Raw genomic sequence first — 20406 nt, forward strand, 5'->3', positions numbered from 1 at the left:
TTTGTATGTTATAGAAAAGACTGTCACAAGAATATTGATCTGTTGCGATACACATCACATATGTATATTGTCCTATTGTGTATTGCAGTGGATATTTGTAGTTCGGTCAATAGCTGTATCATGCTGTCTTTGTTTAGATTTAGCATCCTTTAAGATTAGGAGCTATCTATATTTAGCAAATACATTGCAGGATTATGTGTGTCTCCGCATAAAGTGCAAGTAAAGCCGATATTTGAAATGAATGTAGATCAAATGTTGCGTATTGTTTAGCTGAATATCCATGAAATAACTGAAGGGTTTATAGTTATCCTTGTGACCTATATCAGATCCCATAAATCCAAAACTGTCCTAAAGATACGTCGGGAGCGTCAGTTGTCTGTAATGTAGTGTGGATGTTATACTTTACTATTCAAAAAATTTGCTGGACAGCGTAGTTTGTCTCTGTGCTTCATATTGGGAAATTAAAATTTTGGGTCCTATTGCTCCTTTTAAATAGTTAAGTGAGTAAAATTGTTTTCTATATATGAATTCTTAAAAAGGAATTAGTTTTCATTTGAAAAACATCAAGGACTGTGTATTACTTCGCTGAATAATGTATACGATAAGACAGTGTGCTTATTCTTGGCTAAATATGTCCACCATGCTCTTTCACTCCTCTGCAGAAGGTTGCCATGTTAGGTGGGAGGTGCTTCTCTAAACAGGTAGAGCCTGTATGACAGTATTGCAGAAATGTAGTGTGTGGATTCATGCATAGGGACAGGGCGAGTAATGTCACAGTAAGATGACCCCCATGGTTCACATCTGAACATTTTAATATTGGGAGCTTCCTTGTGAGGTATATAGTATTGCTTTTACATATTTCTTCTCTTCTTTCCCATCTTGGCTACTTGGCCTTTATTAGTTACCTACTTTTGTAAATATATTGGAGATAATGGAGGCAGGATATTGAAAAAAAGAGAAAAAAACTAAACTAAATTAGCACATATGGTAGGCCCTTATAAAGCCTGTGCAGCCTCAACAATATATCCAGCCCTGGCTTTCATAGTGTGCATTGCCTGCAAGCTATGTAGCATCTTATGTTGTTTGTATACAAGTAGAACTGTGGTATACTGTAAGCAGAATATGGATTTTATTTTTCAAAACAGGACTTCATCATAATTTTAAATTTTCTAATTTTCTAAAACTGCGGTTGCTTCCTGTAACTGCCTGTTCCAGACCTCTACTGATTTGCCTTAAATTAAAAGTCTAAGGCAGTGATTGTCAACAGGCAACCCGCCAAGCTTTCTCCTGCGGGCCCCAGCTATTTCTTGCTTACTGACTTGTCGTTTATAGCTTTTATTTTCTGTTTTATGCCCCACTGAGCTTCACACGTGGCCCAGTTCTTATTAGAATATTATTATTTGTTTTGTGGTTAATGTTATTCAAAGGGGCAAGCATTTTGGGTATGTGTAGCATCTTAGGGCATGCAGTGTGTTTTTTTTTTTTTTTTAAACTCTTTATTTAAAGATGAAACAACAGAAAAAGATACAATCAACACCAATGACATGAAAATATTAATATTCAAAATGTCTCCTCTATGTTTTATAATTTTATATAGGTGGGGAGGGGGAAAGAAAAAGAAAGAGTGGGGGGTAGGAAGGCACAAATTATGATAACAATATAGCTAATAAACAAATAAGTAAACAAACTCAGAACATTGCTAGAAAAAGCTAAGCCACACACTTATATAGACTACCAAAAAGAAAACTAACAAACAACCAGCAGCGCACCATATCCAGCCTGGGTGGTCCGGAGGCGGCTCAAGAGCTAAATTCCATCTGCAGGAGGAGGAGCCGTGTTGGATAGGCAGCTACGACTTTCCAGTAAATACCACGGGACCCACACCCTATCGAAATTATATGATTTATCATGAAGGTAGCACGTTATACTCTCCATGCTTGCGACATGTCTTATGTAGGACCGTAACTCCTGCATAGAGGGAGCCCTAGGGTCCTTCCAGTGCTTTGCTATTAAGGATTTAGCAGCTGCCAAGAAATGGGAGATAAGCTTATTAGAAGGCCCGCTCTCATCAGGTATAGGGCGAGAGAGAAGGAATGACCAGGGGTCCATACTTATCTGTTGTTCTGATACAGAGTTTGAGAACCATGTTCCAGAAATTAACTATGCGAGGGCAGGTCCACCATATATGTAACATCGTACCTCTCTGGCCACATTCCGGCCAGCAGCTCGGAGTGGTCGTAGGAAACATTTGAGATAGCCTATCAGGAGTATAGTACCACCTATAGTACACTTAATAGGCTGTTTCCTTAATTAATGTAGAGATCAAGCTCTCGGCAATCCCCTCCCTCACCTCCTCCCAGCATGAGTCGTCCGGAGGAGGACCCAGGTCCCTTTCCCATTCCCGCTCATGTCGGCCTGGAGCATCGAAAGTGTAGTCTATGAGCCAATTTATATATCTTGGAGATCATCCCTTTAGTGAGAGGTGAATGTAGACACATATATTCAAAGGAGGTCGGGTCCCGGAGAGCCTCCTGGGGGGGCAAAGACATAGCGAAGTGTCGGACATAGAAGCCCAAGTATGATTGACCACCAGGTCCGAGACCACCCATATTCTCGCCTTTATCCAATGTTTAAATTGCTGCGTGGATTTGGCAGGAGGAAAGTGTGGGTTGCCCCAGAGAGGAGTCAGAGGTGAGATAGGGGAGGACAATTTATATTTGACCCGACATGAGTCCCAAAGGGATAAGCAGAATTTAAGGGATTGAAGAGAGGAGGCCGCTGGTGGCCTTTCTGTATTGGCCAAGCCCCAGAGTGATGCCATGGAGGGGACCCCAACATAGTGGGTCTCCAGGTCCACCCACGCTATAGACTGGTAAGGGGCATAGCTTACAGTCACCTGGGACAGATGGGATGCCAAATAATAAAATATAATATCTGGAAAGCCCCTGCCTCCCCGAGCCCTAGGCTTTATAAGCACTGCTATAGAGATTCTAGGGGGCTTGGCACGCCATATGAACTTTAAGAAGGAGGAATGCAAATCTTTAAACAGTCGGGAACCCTCACCGGGAGGGTTTGAAAAAAGTATAGAAGTTTCTGGACCAAGTTCATCTTAATAGCGATAATCCTCCCCAGCCACGATATGATATAGCTCTTCCAAGTCTCCAAGTCCTGTTTGATTTTTGACAGGAGGGGGGGAAAGTTTTCCCGATACAATCGATCATAGGTCAAGGTGTTATAGACTCCAAGATATTTGATCTTACTCGCCTGCCAGCGTTGTGCAAAGTTAGTCTGTAAACTGCTCCTGAGGGATGGGGAAGCATGAAGGAGCATGGCCTCTGACTTAACAAAATTAATTTATTAGCTAGACAGGAGGCCATATTCATCTATAAGTTTATGTAAGGCGGGAGGAGACTCCTGAGGATTCGTCAGAGATAGAAGTATGTCGTCCGCGAAGAGAGAGATCTTAAATTCCCGCTGCCCACTGTCACACCTGAAATCGACGCCGACTGTCTAATCATTGCCGCCAAGGGTTCTATCACTAGTGCAAAGATTAAGGGCGATAGGGGGCAGCCCTGTCTCGTCCCGTTGGAGAGCGAGAGAGGGTTAGATAAAGATCCGTTAACCAAGACCCTAGCTAAGGGGGAGTTATATAGGACGGAGACCCCGGTCAGAAACTCAGCTGAGAAGCCGTACGCCTTCAGAGCAAGGGTCATAAAATCCCAAGAAATTTGGTCGAACGCCTTCTCGGCATCCAGTGAGAGCATAATAGCCGGGAGACGTCTTTGGTTAATGATTTGAACCAGGTCTATCGCGTGGCGAGTATTATCCCTAGGCTGGCGACATGGGATGAACCCCACCTAATCATAATGGACCAGACCCGGAAGGACTCCGTTCAAGCGGGTGGCCAGGATCTTTGCATAAATCTTAATGTCAACATTAAGGAGGGAGATGGGACGATAGCTTGCGCAGTCTCTGGGGTCCTTCCCCTCCTTATGAATGACTACAATACGCGCCTCTAACATCGATTTAGGAAAGGGATCTCCATGTAAGACAGCATTGAACAAGGTGCGTAAGTGGGGAACCAGAGTCTGGGAAAATCTTTTGTAATAAGCTGCGGAGAAGCCATCAGGTCCCGGAGCCTTAGAGGTTTTTTGGGCCTTGATGACTGCTAGTATCTCTTCCGACGTGTTCTCCTCATTTAGTTGTTGAGATAGGTTACTAGAAAGGGTAGGGAGATTCGCTTGTCTCAGAAAGGCTGCTATAGTATCCGCAGGGGGAGCACTCCCGGGATTAGAGCATCCAAGTTATACAATGAGGAATAAAATTTTTGAAACTCGCGCCCTATTTGGTCAGGACGGTATATGGGTGAGCCTGAAGGAGACTTTATTGCCATGACATTGTTTTGAGATTTCTGAGCCCTCAGACGGGTGGCTAATATTCTATCGGCTTTATCTCCCCTCTCGTAGAATGTCTGTTTCAGCCGTTTCAGGGCCGTAGCAGTGGATTCAGAGAGAAGGAGGTTCAAATCAGATCTCGCCTTTAGAAGTTTGGTCAGCACTTCTTCATCTGGGGATAGTTTATGCTGTCTCTCCAGAGTCTGGAGTTGAATGGTTAACGATGCACGTTTGGAAATGGCCAACTTCTTACGGCGTGAGGCCATGCTAATAAGATGGTTCCGCACTACTGCCTTATGGGCTTCCCAGAGGGTCATGGGGGAAGTATCGGGGAGGTCATTAAAGAGAAAATACTCCTCAAGAAGGGTCCGGAGCTCTAGGGTAAGTGGCTGATTGTGGGGAATGAAATCATTAATACGCCATGTAGCGGGGCGAGGGCGAGATGCTATGTCTGAGAGGTCGGCAGATATGGGAGAATGATCGGACCAAACCATCGGTTTTATATGGGTCGCCCTGAGCTTCAATAGTGGCTAAGGAAGACCATGTCTATTCGTGAATAGGTACCATGAACCGGGGAGTAAAATGTATAATCACGGGATGAGGGTTCCCTAAGCTTCCAGGAGTCAAAGAGGAGGTGATGGGAAAGAAGGGACACCAAGGCCTTAGATTTACGGGACTCCGAGCCACTGGCGGGGGGGACAAAGTGGACGATCTATCTATAGTATCATCTACTACAACAATAAAGTCCCCTGCCATAATCACTTCTCCCTGGCGCACCTGAGAGAGCAAGGAGTCTAGTGCAACAAGAAATTAGCTCTTTTTTTAGTTTGGGCCATACACATTAATTAGGGTGCATAGGGTATTATTGAGTTTACCCATGAGGATTAGAAAACGACCTTCGGGGTCAGGATGAGATGTCAAAAGCTCAAAAGTCACGTGGGATGCAAAGAGCGTAGCCACCCCCCGTTTTTTCTGTCTAGGGTCACAAGCATGAAAAGCAGAAGGGTACCGCTTAGACTTCAGCTCTGGGTGTGAATGTCGGGTAAAGTGTTTCTTGCAGAAAAACTATATCTGCTCTATGTTGTTTAAGTGTGAGATAAAGTGTTGTGCGCTTTTGTGAGCTGTTCAAACCTTTGACCTTCAATGAGAAGATCCTAAGAGCCATCGGGAGGTGAAGACTGGGCCACCTCAAGTCCCCCAGCGAGGACCGGTCGCGCTACAAAGGAAAATAAGAACAGTTCCAAGTTAACACAGATGTAATAAGAACGAGGAGTATGAAATAGTGCCTGAGGTAGAGAGAAGTAGGAAGGAAAGGAGAGGGAAAAAGGGGAGTAGGGTAGTGGACAGGGTAGCGTGCGGGGACACACCTGGTCCATGATGCCGGCCAGGAAAGGTAAGGGGCAATGCCAATGGCAAGGGAGGGCCGGGTATGCAGTGTGTTTTTAATTAACTATATTGCTGTAACTTATTATTCAGACTAAGGGAAATGTGCAGCCCCTTTGAAGGTTCTAGACCACCTATGCAGAATTTGGAGTGTATAGGTTGCCCGTCACTGGTCTAAGGAGAAGTATTGAGGGCACTGAAGAGGAGGCACATTTTTGTAAACATATTGCCCGCCAGCCATTCCCGCTGCTTGCCTCTGTAATTTCGACTTCATACGACTTCCTATTTATTGCAAGAATTTGGATTTGCTTACTTCATTTGGTTAAATGAAAGATTTTGGCAAAGAAGAGAAGCTAGTGGAACTAATAATATCTTTTACAGTTTTTGGACCAAATAGTGTGTTTATGGGTAGTTTTTCACTTCTTCATGACCAGGCCAATTTTTATCTTGTGTCGATGTTTCACCTTTATCAGGAATAGTGTTTTAATTTTTAATATCCAAGTAAATGTTGAACTGTCTTAGTATTTCAACACAAGAGACAAAGCTTTAGAAAAAACCTTTTACAAATGAGCTATGCTAGCTCTCAGTAGTTGCACCGTAGATAGGGGGGGTGAATCTTAGCTTCTGATGGTGGTGCTTCAGCCTCAAAGTGCAGTGGTATGTGCTGCAGGATAAGGCGCCAATTGGGCCCATCTAACATTTATAGACCGACTACACGGTTGCTCAGTGCTTTGCACTTCTGCCTTACAGCACTGGGGTCATGAGTTCAATTCCTGACCATGGCCTTATCTGTGTGGAGTTTGTATGTTCTCCCCGTGTTTGCGTGGGTTTCCTCCGGGTACTCCGGTTTCCTCCCACACTCAAAAAACATAGTAGTAGGTTAATTGGCTGCTATCAAAATTGACCCTAATCTCTCTCTGTGTGTATGTTAGGGAATTTAGACTAAGCTCCAATGGGGCAGGGACTGATGTGAATGAGTTCTCTGTACAGCGCTGTGGAATCGGTGGCGCTATATAAATAAATGATGATGATGCGTCCCAAAGCTTCTCATCATTAGTGACTGACCGTTCTGTTCATTTTATATTCTGGGCTACGCCCCACTTGGTGTCCAAAACACAGAGAGCACCACATCTGACTGGCATATAAACACAGGGAGGATTTTACTGCCTGTACCCCTGCTTCAGAAAATAGCCGTGTGACTGAACATATCTGGGTCTGAAACTTTGATTTCCCAGCAGCATTTTTACTCTGGAATAATAAAACAGGCTGAGCAGTTAATATTCTAATAAGAAATCGCTGGGGTTTGAGTTACCACTGGAATCCTGTTTATTTAAAATGTTCTTGAGTTGCACTTGCACCATTACTGCCCTGTGCCCACATATTTGCCTGAATGTTTTCTTCTCTCTGCAAAGGTAAGGTTCATTTAGTGTCATGGTAAATTTGGCACATGATATTCAAAACTCGCTATTGCAAGCAGAGGAACATTGTTATAATTTATAATAATACTCCTCTGCTTAAATGGTGAGTTATGAGCATCATATGCTAATTTACCATGAAGTTGAGTTACTGATAAAGATATCCTCTTTGTATAGAAATACTCCTTTAAAAACGTTAAAAGGGATTGTGGCTGGGTCCATCTTTAAATGTGCTCGGTGGCTGGCAGATTTAATACCTGGTGACATGTTTAACCCCAATGCTATGGGATGTAAAAAGGTGTTAAATGGAATGCTTATTAATTTAAATGCCTATATTTAAAGTATAGGCACTGGGGTCACTGGTTAACAACTGTTGTGCAGAGCCGTAAAGGTTAAGCGCTGGGAGTGTAAATGCATTTATTTTCATACTGGCCATGTATTGATTTATTATGAGATTTTGGAGGAATTTTTTTTTCTGCAACTGACTGAGTAGAGGCTCTCATGCTAATGAATTCTTTTCATGTGAGTGACAAACACTTGTTTAGGCTGAATATACTTTTGTTTCTTGTGTAGCTTTTCATCCTGAGTCTTAGAACCTGTCTGAATAACACTGATGTAAATTTTGTTACAGAGTAAAATTATGTTAACTCCAAGTTTAGAGAATATATAACATTCTGATGTTAAATATCTGATGTAATATCTCAGACATTGTGGTGACTCTAGTAGCACTGTAAATGGGTGTTAACTCCTCCAGGCACATTAATGTGCAGGCTCCATGAATCAGTCTGGATTGGTTAAAGGGGTTGGAGGATGGACTACTTCCTGCTAGGGTAGGGCTGCAAAACTGTATAAATATAGACCTGTTTTACTCTGCAATGTATTATTCCAGATCTGTAACTTCTGGAGGGTCGCTAGTCCCTCAAACTAGCGTGTAACTGTCCTTGTGAGCTAATAAAACATCACTGCTTCAAAATCCTGCTTTGACACCTATTTACCTGCTGTAATTCCTGTGACCTACAGATTAGACCAATCTAATCCGTTATCTGGCTGTTCTGAGGTTCGGACCCAGCATCTAAAACGCTCTGCCCCCTACCTTGAAGCTCTGGCTACTGTGGTAGGCCAGGGGGTACCATCCAGAGCAACCCTGATCTTGAGGGATAGGTCAGGTGTACCAGCCCAGATGCCCAGCAAGGGGGGTACACTAGCACCGAGAGTTACCCAGAAGGAAGTGATTCTAGGTGCCGTTGAAGGAGCCTACTGCATTTAGAAGGGCACAATTGGGATAACAAAGGGGATGCTGGCTAGGTGAGCCCAGCCGGTCCACAGCACACGATAGGGTGGCATAGGAGGTTCATCTTGTCACAGGAATATTTTTACTATACCTAATAAAAATGCAGCATAACGACTTAACATAGGATCAACGTTGAAGCAAGATTTTCTACATTGGTGCTTGGCTGCATGGGAGCACTTTTACATAAATTAGGCATGGACTTTATTAAATGATGATGTGATTGGGTGAATCAGTCAGAGTTTTAGTGGATTAGCTTTTTTGTGTCTTGATTCTGTAACTTTAAATATTGCCAGTGCCAACCCTTTTTGTATCCTCTATTGCACAGCCTCCCCACACAGGAACTGAAAGCAGTTTGCTGTGAGATGACTGTACAATTGTCTGCAATTAATTTTGAACTGGAAAGTTTTCTGATTTACTCAATAATGATGACTAGATTGGGAGTTCCCAGATTAGTGAAAAAAAAAGTTATATTCTGAATAAATTAGTCCCTACCACACAGGGAAATCCTTGTAAGGTCACCAGTTTACTCAGCCTTCTCCCGTCACAACTGCGCACTACGTTAACCTTCAATGCAGTGTGCTCGTGATTGTGTGTGGGGAAGGGGTCTTGGAGTGGAGCAGAATCCTAAACACATGCTTACTGTTTCTTCATTAGACCCTTCAGTTGTCATTGTCAAACCAGGTCCAAAAGCTTGCATGGGAAAATCCAGCTATCATAAAGATGGATTGTGAATAAAAGATGCCTCAAAGACATAAGTCTACTTTAGCCACTGTAAGTGTCAGACAACATGATGTCCTGTGCAGTGATATGGTGTGGGATCTGCGTACAGAAATGAAATCCATCTTCTGTTATGTTTTTAGGCTGCTGTTTGTGTTTCAAGGGTCAACAAGTAAGTTGATATTGAAACGTTGCCAGAGTACCACTCACTGATTGTGTCAATATAGGTAAATAGTTGTTGTCACCAGTACCTTAAACTGTTGCTTTGTGTGTGTGTGTCTCCTACTGCACCTTTTTCCTTTGTACTCTGGCTGGACCCTCCTCACTCATTACTAATTAATGGAGAGAGCCCTGACTTCAAATGCTAGGCCCAACACAGGGCATCCGGGCAATGGATTTGAGAGTTTTGCTTTTATCTGTAGGTCACAGGAAAACAGCAAGTAAGCATTGGCGTCTTACTAATTTAGTAGTAGTGATGTTGGTACAAATTCACATTGGACAATTATGGAGCAACTTTTTTTAGCCTGTGTCTAAACTCAGAAGTGTACAGCATAGTTAGCTCACATTGTCCTAACTTTCATATAATAGCATGCCTAAGATTCTAACTTACTGATGTAACTCATCTCTATATGAAGAGGGGTGTGAGTTGCTCCCAAGGCAGAGAAGGACACTTATTTCTCCAGAGCACAATTTAATTAGATCGCTAGCTATATAATTAAAGCTTAGAAATTTCTTAGCTATAGCTTGAGGTTCTCATACATGATATGATTCTAACAGACATTTAATTCGTTTTAGACCTTATTGGTTGCAAATTGCAGTATGTATGAGGTAAAAAAAAAAAATAGAAAATGTCTGCTTATCCCAATCGCCTTCCTATTCGAATGTGCAGATGCTGATTGCAACTAGTGGAAAATGCCTTGTAGGATCTTGTAGGATATTTCTCTTTTGTCTGAGCACAGTTACTAAATCTCTATGATTTGGTTACACAGGCAAGTAGTGGTCACATTACAAGTCGTTTTTAAGGGTATTTCTTGCATAAAAAGAGAATGGCATTATACCATATTATATACACCGATCAGCCACAAATTTAATCCGCCTAATATTTTGTAGGTTCCCCTTGTGCCACCAAAACAGCGCTGACGCATTGAAGCATAAACTCCACAAGACCTCTGAAGCTGTCCTGTGGGTTTTGGCACAAAGACGTTAATGGCAGATCCTTTAAGTTCTGTAAGTTGTGAGGTGGGACCTACATGACTCAGAATTGTGTTTCCAGTACATCCCACAGATACTCGATTGGATTGAGATCTGTATAATTTGGACTAGACTGTCCAGAGGTTGTAAAAGAAAACATGATTCAACAGATCAGGCCACCTTCTTCCATTGCTCCTTGGCACACTTCTGGCGGTAGACAGGGGTCAGCATGGGCACTCTGACTTGTCTGAGACTAGGCAGCAAGTTGCGATGCACTGTGTGTTCTTATACCTTTTTAACACAGCCAGCATTAACTTTGTCACCAGTCTGCTACAGTAGCTGTTCTGTGGGTTTGGACCAGACGGATTAGCTTTCGCTCCCCACTTGCATTTATTACCCAGGGGTGTAACCCTCTGTCTGGGTAAAATTGAACCCAGTGCAGAAGGTACAGAACAGCTGCTTTGTCCCAGGCCAATAAAAACAACTCTGCCTGGTTATATAATGGCACAGCAAAAAATCGAGAGTGATAAATCAATGTAATTTGTAGGAGGACATATAAAAGACAATAAATTGAAGTTACGAAAATATGGAACGTCATTTTAATTTTATCGAAAAGTCAATAAAATTGTATTTTGGTGATGACAGAGTGGGGGGGTAGTTGTGGCTAATTTGTTCACTTAGACAGTATATATGTAGCTGCAACGACTTCTGGGATATGTTGAGCTACAAAATGGAAAGTTAGTGCTGAAGAAGCAAACTTTAGAAACATCAAAAGCAATCAGAACTTTTCTAATGCACGAAAATAGCATATAGCCATACTTCTCACCCAAAGCAGTGAAAGTTAGAAAGAAAAAAGTGGAAAGCAGTATTGGGGCAGGTTAGACATCTGTTTTTTTGTGTCTTTTTTTTTTTTTGTTTTGTTTTACTATATGTCTGCTTCATATGACTATTTGTATCCCTCTCACAGAAAATGGACACATCACTGAATCACTTTGCACAGCTGAATCTTCCTTAATCTGAGATCTCCGTCTGGTTGTCTGTAAAATGTGCTCACAAATATTAGTTTTTCACCAGTCCACCTCTGCTCATCACCCCTAATAATGATTGTTTTTGGAGCCATAGTCTACAAATTGCCAGTTTTGACAAGCGCCGAGGCCAACACCAATTCATCTTGCGGCGAGTGATAAGTAACACTTACTAGCCCTTTACTGCATATCTCCCCTCTATTTCAATTTGCGGTGCTTGAAAGGGGTGTAACTTAACACAAGAGGTGTAGTTTCGCCCTGGCTGCCATACAATTGTATTACACACTATTCTTCCTCCTGCTGCTGAGCTCTAATAAACACTCATCCGGCTTGATGATGACTTTTTCCAGGGCTGCAAGCAATCTCAGTGGAAATTTTGCCACAATGTGAGCCGCCATGACGGTGAGATAAGCCAGCTCAATCTCCATGACTATCACATCCTGTTATTATCTCACCTCCCAGCAGTAATACTAGTGAGGTTGTTTCCTGTGGGAAGGACGAGAGCTAATTTCTAATATTCTAGCAAGGACTCCTCACAGGGGAGCTTTGGTATTGATTTTATTTTTTCCTGATGAACTGTCTACCGTTGAAATTAGAGATGCTCAGGCTCGGTTCCCCGAGAACCGAATACACCCGAACTTAGCATATCCGAGTGTACTTTCGCGCTATTTCAGAATTGAAAACGAGGCAAAATGTCATTGTTATGTCGTCTGATCTCGCGAGTATTGAGTTCTGTAAGTACCAAACTCTGCGGTGATCTAGCGCCATTCAACAGAGAAACACAGAAGGGGTAGCACAGTGGGCAGCAATCTAGATAGAATCGAAAGAGGAGGGGGTAGCATTGTTCAACAAACTCTACATTTTTGAGAGCTCCATTGCTAATTATCATTGCTGAAATACAAATGATTGGTGTAAAACTGTAAATCTGCAATCACATTGTACTATGTTATATAGGTAACACACAAAGAGGAGAGCTCCATTGCTAAGTGCCGTTGCTGAAATACAAATACTAGGCCTGGCAGGCTTTTCATTACACTTTGCCTGTAAATTCAGAAGGTGTTATCAAAATGGATTCACAGCAGTACACAGAAGAGCCGGAGCACCAAGCAGCTGCTGGCACCAGTCGTGATTATAGTATACCCTCTACGTCATCTGGTAAAGCCTATGTTAAAGTGCAGTGTTTGTAAGTCAGGGAAACAAAAATGTAAAACAACACCTTTTACCTTGGTCAAGAAAAAAAAGACCTGTAATCCAGGCAAAGTTATCTGCAGAAAAAAATAAAACATGCCATTTTACACACGCAGTGGCAAAGAAAGAAGGAGGCCTTTCTCTATGAGTGCGAGTTCTGCAACTGTCACTGAGGCATGTTCCTGTAAGGTCAGTAATGACCAAGCAAGACCTTGTCATTCGTACTCCAAAAAGTGGTGTCCAAATACTTTTACGTGTAAAAGCCGAGCTGGAAGAAAACAGTAAAGCATTAGAGGAAAATGTATGTTCAAATTCAGAAATGACACAAATCCCTGAGGAGAGTATATCCATGAGTGCAATGTGTAATCCTGACCATTCTGATAGTGTACCCATAAAGAAGGCCCCTTTCAGCATTTCTGCAGATGTGTGCCTAAACAGCCCGAGTGTAGTTGGTGATTCACCAATTGAGGATGCCATTTTGGAAATGCAACAGGACAAGGGGGATATTTGTGTAGCCAAAGAGGACGCTAATGAGGATGTTGATGAGGCTGATGTTTGTGTAAGCAGTTCTGGCACATGATAAGAAGGCCATTGTCATGCTTGGACATAAGACCAAAAAATCCACTTATATGTGTGGAATTATTTTTACCCAAATCCTGACAACCGTTGTCTAGCTATTTGTAGCGTATGTAAAGCCACAGTCAGTCGAGGTAGGTACCTCATCCATGTTACGCCATTTGAAGCGAGTTCATGGCAAGCTGTTGGGCATATCAGAAACTTATGCTAAAAAAATAACAAGCAGTCCATCAGTTAGGACAATTCTCTCATTTACATCCCGGCGCCTGTAATCTACACCCACAACACTGTCCTCATCAATATCCTCAGTAGCGATCGGAGTTAGTCCTGCATCCAAGTTGCTAAGGCTTGATGACTCCTCCACTATCCTGGATTCCTCAGAAGAAGTCTTGAGCGTTAGTCCCACTGCTGATGCTGCTGGAGGTGAATCTTCATCCCAGAAGCAGACCAAGGAGAAGACTAGAAGAAGACTACTAGTAAACTACAATTGACTTTTAAACAATACTTTGCAAAAGGAAGTACATATGAAAGCTGTCACCCAGTCACAAAGCGAATCACAGACGCCATGGTGACTATGCTTGTATTAGATCTGCGTCCAATATCCACTATTAATGCAGCTGGCTTTATACAGTTACTTGAGGTCTTGTGTCCCTGTTACCAAATTCCATCACACCATTTCAGTAGTAAAGCTATTCCTCACCTCTACCAGAAGGTTCGTAAAAATGTAATTATTGGGCTACAAAATGCTATTCTACCCACTGTACACTTAACCACAGATATGTGGACTAAGGCATACATCTGACAATCTGTTACAAAAACTAAGGGATGTCATTACAACATGGCTTATCCCGCTTGGACTCTCCTCAGGATATGTCATTTCTGATAACGCCACCAATATTGTGAGAGCATTACAGCCGGGTGAATTCCATCACATTCTTTGTTTTGCTCACACAATAAACTTGGTGGTGCAGAGCTTTTTAAAAAATGACAGGGACGTGCAGGAGATGCTGTTTGTGGCCCGTAAAATATCTGGACATTTCAAGCATTCGGCAACAGCGTGTACGAGATTGCAGCAGCTGCAATAGCAATTGAATTTGCCCTGCCACCAACTGAAGCAAGAGGTGGTGACAAGGTAGAATTCCACCCTGTATATGCTTCTGCGGATGGAGGAACAGCGAAACGCCATCCACTCTTACTCCACAAGCTATGACATTGGTAAAGGAAGAAGGATGTATTTTACTCAAGCGCAGTGGAGAATACTTTTCGTGTTGTGCAAGGTGCTGAAACCATTCAAAGTAGTCACCTTTGAAATGAGTTCAGACACTGCTAGCTTGAGTCAAGTGATTCCCTTAATTAGACTTTTGGAAAAGCACCTTGAGAAACTAAAGGATGAGATTAAACAAAGCAATTACGCTAAATATGCCAGACTTGTAGATCAAGTACTTAATTCATTTCGCCAGGATCTAAGAGTTTTCAAAATCTTGAAATCTCATCTCTACATTTTGGCAACTGTGCTTGGTCCTCTGTTTAAGACCTATGTCTTCTCTTTGTTTCCAACTGACCCAGATCTGAAGAGATGCAAGGAGCTCCTGGTGAGCAAGATGACAGCTCAAGTGTTATGTGCCAGGACGGTGTCTCCTCCTTCAGTTTCTCACTCAACTGCTGCTAGGAAAAAACTTTGCTTTCCCAAGAGACCCAAGGATGATGCAGATGCAAATTTTGACATCTGATCTGGTCTAAAAGAATTGACCAAAAAACGTGACACCTCTGCCGTAACTCCACCTGATCCTACTATCAACGTCCAATGGCTGGTGGAGGATTATTTTCACAACAGCATAGAAATGGACACCTCACACAGTCCTTTTACATACTGGGAGGAAAAAAAGGGAATTTGTAGACCCATGTACCAACTCACTTTGCACTGCCTAAGCTGCCCACCCTCCAGTGTGTACTCTGAAAGAGATTTCAGCACAGCCGGGGACCTAGTCAGAGATCGGGATATGAGGCTACTTCCTCAAAATGTGGAAAAGATGATGTTCATAAAAACGAACTTCAATTTTCACGAGGAAGGCCTTTCCCGCCAATTACATCAAAATACTTAGACTTCTGTAATGGTGGATTTCAGCAGTGATGAATTAATAACGTGAGGATGATGTACACACTGATGTTGAGGATGAGGTTGAGGATAACAACATCTTGCCACAGTAGAGTTCATTAACAGCACTGTTACCTTAGGTGCTTTAAGCCCATTGTTACCTTGTTTTGTGGGGCCCAAACAAGCCAAGCACTTCAGCCACAAGGAGTGGCACATTTGTGGCTGAAGTGCTTGGTTTGTTAAGTGTGCGTGTTCTTTTTAAGATCCAACATAAGGGTGGGTGGGAGGGCCCACGGACAATTCCATCTTGCCCAACATTTCTTTTCTGCCACTGCTGTGTGCCAATGTGTCCTAGACGTGCTAGGAACTGCCATGTGTTTGAGTCATTGCTCTGTTGCTTACCATCCAGCCAGGTCGCTGCATTATTTGTCTGAAAGTGTATGAAAATAATATTGTGACCTGTGAGATGGTCAAAATTGACTGCGAATGACTTGTAATTAGTGTTATTGAGGTAATAAATAATGTATGATCAAAAAAAGAGCACAATTATGTGATTTTATTTATTTTTATTTTATTTTTTTTAGCATAGTTTAGCAATTTTTCTAAAAAATACAGATCCAAAACCAAAACACACGAGGGCGGTTTTGTCAAAACCAAAACACGAATCTAATCCAGATCTAAAACTAAAAGCAGTTCACGGGGGTCAGTGAGCAAACTGGAAGAGGAACCTACACATTATAATGGTTGCCATGGTGGATTGAAGAAAAAACAATTCTGTTTTTTATAACAGAGTTCAAATTATGTGCTCGGAGCTTCCCTGCAGCTTTGTGCACATGTACTTAACAAGCAGTCATGGAGCACTCCCATTATATTGTACCAAGTGTTAACATTTGTGAATGCTGCAGGCAGGATTAAAAGTGCAACAAAGCAAACACTTTTCAGAAATTCTGTGTCTCTTACGTTATTCTTTGGTCTATTAGTTTAAAGCAAGGTTTCCCAAACTCGGTCCTCACAACCCGCAGCCCCCTAACAGTGCATGTTTTCCATATCTCTTTGTTGGAGCACATGTGTATTCATTACTGGCTGCCACATTGTAACTTTTACTTACATACAAGGTTTGTTTTTTTTGTAATTTTTAAAGTTCTTACAGGAGCAAATAGCATTACGAGATTTCCTTTGGTAGACATTTGTAGTTCATGAGCACATGCCACTCGCAGAGGAAAAATCCCTTAGCCACTGAGGCTTTTCAACTCTGCACTGACACTTTGTATTTTTCCAAAAATACCATTCGTTTCTTTATAACACTTGACATGACAAAAAAATCTACATTAAATCTTCAACAGTGTTTTGTTTATATTAAAGTTGCTAGAAAGAGAACTTTCATGTGATGGAATAAATCTACAGGGTGAGTTCTACTTGCCCTTAGAAGCAAAGGGGGTGAGTTGTTGAAAATGTATAATGAAAACATTACTGTATCTCAAATGTAACCTTGGTCATTTTTACTGTAAGGCTAGTATTATATAAGCTAACATATAATATGTAAGTAAATAATTATTGGTAAGAATTTTTGGGATTTTGAGGGACAAGGCAGTGAGCGATGTTTCTGAGTGTCTACCATAAAAGAACATCAAAATACATGAACACATTTTTACATCTATTTTTATTGAATGTGAGCTTGGTTGTTTTGGATGTTTCGACATTGACGTGTGAGCTTGGGTTTCTGATGTTTGTGGTTAATAACATGGAAGACTGTCCATCTGTTTGAGTTTTGATAAGAGGACACTAGCTAGTAGTCGAGAAACACCCACTGGATGATTTGTTATACTGAGTTGTAGAAAAGGGTGATGTGCTTGATATTGAGTAACCATTTATTTATAGTAATTCTTGTTGGGTCTATTTATAGTTGGAAGTTCAGTGCCATCCATTTTAGTTGTCTAACTAATGCAACATTCTTTCTAAGGTTAAACGTTGAGCTACAAATAGATCTGTTTGTGTGGAAGGTTATGTGCTGTGTCGTAACATATTTTTTTTTCTTTTGTGTGTGTTTTCCCAGTGTACTAGGGATTAATAATAAGAAACTTTAATATTAAAAGTTAAAATCTCTTTTGGAATTAAAGTTGTGCATAAATTGAATATGTTAATATTTTAGCATTCTGCTGTGCTATGTTTTATATTAAAGTTAGCACCAACTCTGCAGAAATAGGTTGCAGAGACATGCTTTGTCAATCCATTAGTCTATGCTGCTTGTACCACACCTTCCAAAGCCCCTATTTTCGGCCAAAATTTACGTATAAATAAAATTCTCGATTAGCTCCTGTGTGCTGCCTTTATTAATTTGCACCCTGTTTGTGTGTGTGTGTGTGTGTGTGTTTTGGATTTATTTTGCTTTGATGTGCAGTTAACTGTAATAGCTTTTGTTTAATGTGAATTTGTATTTGAAAGTCTTTCAAGCTGTTGACATGTCTGAGCTCATTGAGGTTTTTGCTTTTAAAATGTAAAGTGTTGTGTTAGCAATTTTAAATGTTGCATGATATGTATTGCATGAGGTATGTTGCACAAATGCCTTAAAAAAATAAAAAATCATGGTTATTTAATTTTTGTTATAAAAACTTACGGGCAGACTTGATAAGTGATTTCTTCACAGTCCCTAAATTTAACATATTTGATCTTGCAGTGTTTTGCTTTAGTAGCATAAGGCATAATAGAGTTGTGTTTGTACCACAAACAATGCAGGATCTGAACCTCCTTTGTCACATGAGTCTGATCGAGATTATATTTCTGGCAACGAATGTAACTCAATTTTGCATTTAGAGCACTATTTTCTCACTAGGTAACCAGAGGCTTTAGAGAGACCTAGTGCGATAAATATTACAAGAAAAAGTACATGCTTTCTGCTACTTCTTAAACAGATTATTGTTTGCCCATTTATTCAGCAACTGTTTGCTTTTAATTTGTGTCAATAGTCCATATTCTGCTTTCTGTAAATATGCAGGATAAAAATGTTTTGTCTTATTCAGAATTGGTTTGCACATCATCACCATTTATTTATATAGCACCACTGATTCTGCAGCGCCTTACAAAGATCTCGCTCACATCAGTCCCTGCCCCATTGGGGCTTAGTCTAAATTCACTAACACACACACACACACACACACACACGTCAATTTGTAAGCAGCCAATTAACCTACCAGTATGTTTTTGGAGTGTGGGAGGAAACCGGAGCACCCAGAGGAAACCCATACAAAAGCCATGGTCGGGAATTGAACTCATGACTCCAGTGCTGTAATTCAGAGGTGCTAACCACTCAGACACTGTGCTGCCCATGTAATAGTATATGTGTATATGTATGTATGTGTGTATATATTATATATATATTTTTTTTATAATTATGGATTGCATATTACATCGCTAAAACAAAAATCAGAAAAGGTCTGTAGGGACAAAAATAAAGAATTAACATTGTGGAACTCTCACTAAATTGGCCAGAATAACCCTAGAGTGTATTTTACATGTACAGATCTAACTATACATACTCCATTTACAACAAAACTGTTCAAGTGTCCAAATTTCACATAATAGTGAATTAAATTTTTTTCCACTATTCCACCTCCACAGTGATAGTGCTTTGAACTATGTAAAAGTGAATACTACTTCCTACTGCAAACAAAAAATGTAAAACATTTAGATTTCAAATGCTCAAAGGTTTAATGGCTAATTTACATATCAAATAAACATATAAGCTACAGATATAATAGTGTGGTATCCATCATACAGCACAATCCAAAATAGAGATTAATAGTACTCCGTGTATGCGATTTAAGCCTTTCAAACAAACTCTTCCTCCTTGGAATCGTCCTTTATTTTGCTCTTCCTGTCTTCACACTGATTTCATCTATGCAGTAGATCTCTGATAAATAAGAGAAAACAAAATTTCCCCTAGTGCATTACTTTAATAAACATAGCACATCTATTGTATTTTAAGATTAACCCAAAACAAAGTAAAAATATTAAAATGTATATCCGCCAATGGTGAAACAAGTCTCCTACCCAGGCTTTAATCAGTGTGATTACATGAAGACAGTCTGCAGCAGTCAGTTGTAGGCTTCTTTCTTCAGACAGCTCCTAGCACAGACAAGGGAGCCTTCCACCATGCTGATTCACCAACGATTTTCAACATACAATCTTTCTCAAGGCACTGGGGATGGATGCACTCTTCTTACTTGTGCACGCATTACATCATTTCACATTCAGACCATGTTATTTCATGCTTATCAGTTAAATAAGGATTGCATCTCTCACAAATTTCAGTGCGCCAATTAATTATTTTTCACCTTCAGCCTCCATGACTATTGGTAGCATCCTTTCCCAGGTTAAGTAGAGTTGGGTAACAAAAAACACACCACGGATGGTACATAAGGTAGCTCCTCGAGCTTCCCCAAGCTTACTTCTGAAGAACATAAACATATCAATACAAGCATGGATTGGAATTTGAGCTGCCATGGAGTCTGTCGAAGAAATGGAATAAGCTGTAAATACTTAGTTTGTTGTTTTATCCTTCTGTCTCCATGACAGCCATAACTATGGGATATACCAAAATTTGTGCAGTAGGTTGGGCCATATAATGAACAAACTCTGCCAAATATGCTGCAAATTAAGATTTAATTGGAAGCTGAACTAAGAACATGTCTTCCAAACTGAGCATCCGCAGTGGATAGGATATGCAGATGATAGACTTGTGGTTTGCAAACCTATCATTATGACCCTCAATGAAACATGTTTATGTCTGAATCAGATGTGTTCTAATTGCAATTGATTGCATCACTTTAACAGTGCTGCAACATAAAGAGCCAAGTGAAGACTCCTCTTGTAACAGGCAACTGTTGTGCTTTTAAATGTTATAGGTTCTAAATAATTCAACTGTGCCACATGCAGGGCAGTGGGAGAACAAAGACAAATGAAGTGTTTTCTCCAGGAATCTTTACTAGCATATGTTGTAGACATTCTCAAGGTTACTGCATGCTACTGAATGTGTTCTAGACCTCATCTGTGTTTCTGTCACTGGAGCATTATTTCCTGGCGTGAGATCTTATTTATTTTATTGATGACTAACCTAACTCCTTGCTATGGATAG

General features: G+C 41.0%; 1 protein-coding gene across 2 annotated transcripts in view; it reads left to right on the top strand.

Annotated features, from left to right (window-relative positions):
• Positions 1-20406, top strand: part of JAK2 (Janus kinase 2) — a 143117-nt gene that overhangs the window by 4680 nt on the left and 118031 nt on the right. Inside the window, exon 1 of one of the 2 annotated variants that reach the window (XM_075209156.1) lies at positions 11350-11571. The exons of the other annotated variant lie outside the window; for it this stretch is intronic. The gene's annotated coding sequence lies outside the window, so the exon portion shown is untranslated. Of the gene's footprint in view, positions 1-11349; positions 11572-20406 lie in introns of those variants that run through there. 2 annotated transcript variants of the gene reach the window in all.

This window comes from Mixophyes fleayi, chromosome 1, assembly GCF_038048845.1.
Source record: "Mixophyes fleayi isolate aMixFle1 chromosome 1, aMixFle1.hap1, whole genome shotgun sequence".
Lineage (NCBI taxonomy): Eukaryota > Metazoa > Chordata > Amphibia > Anura > Limnodynastidae > Mixophyes > Mixophyes fleayi.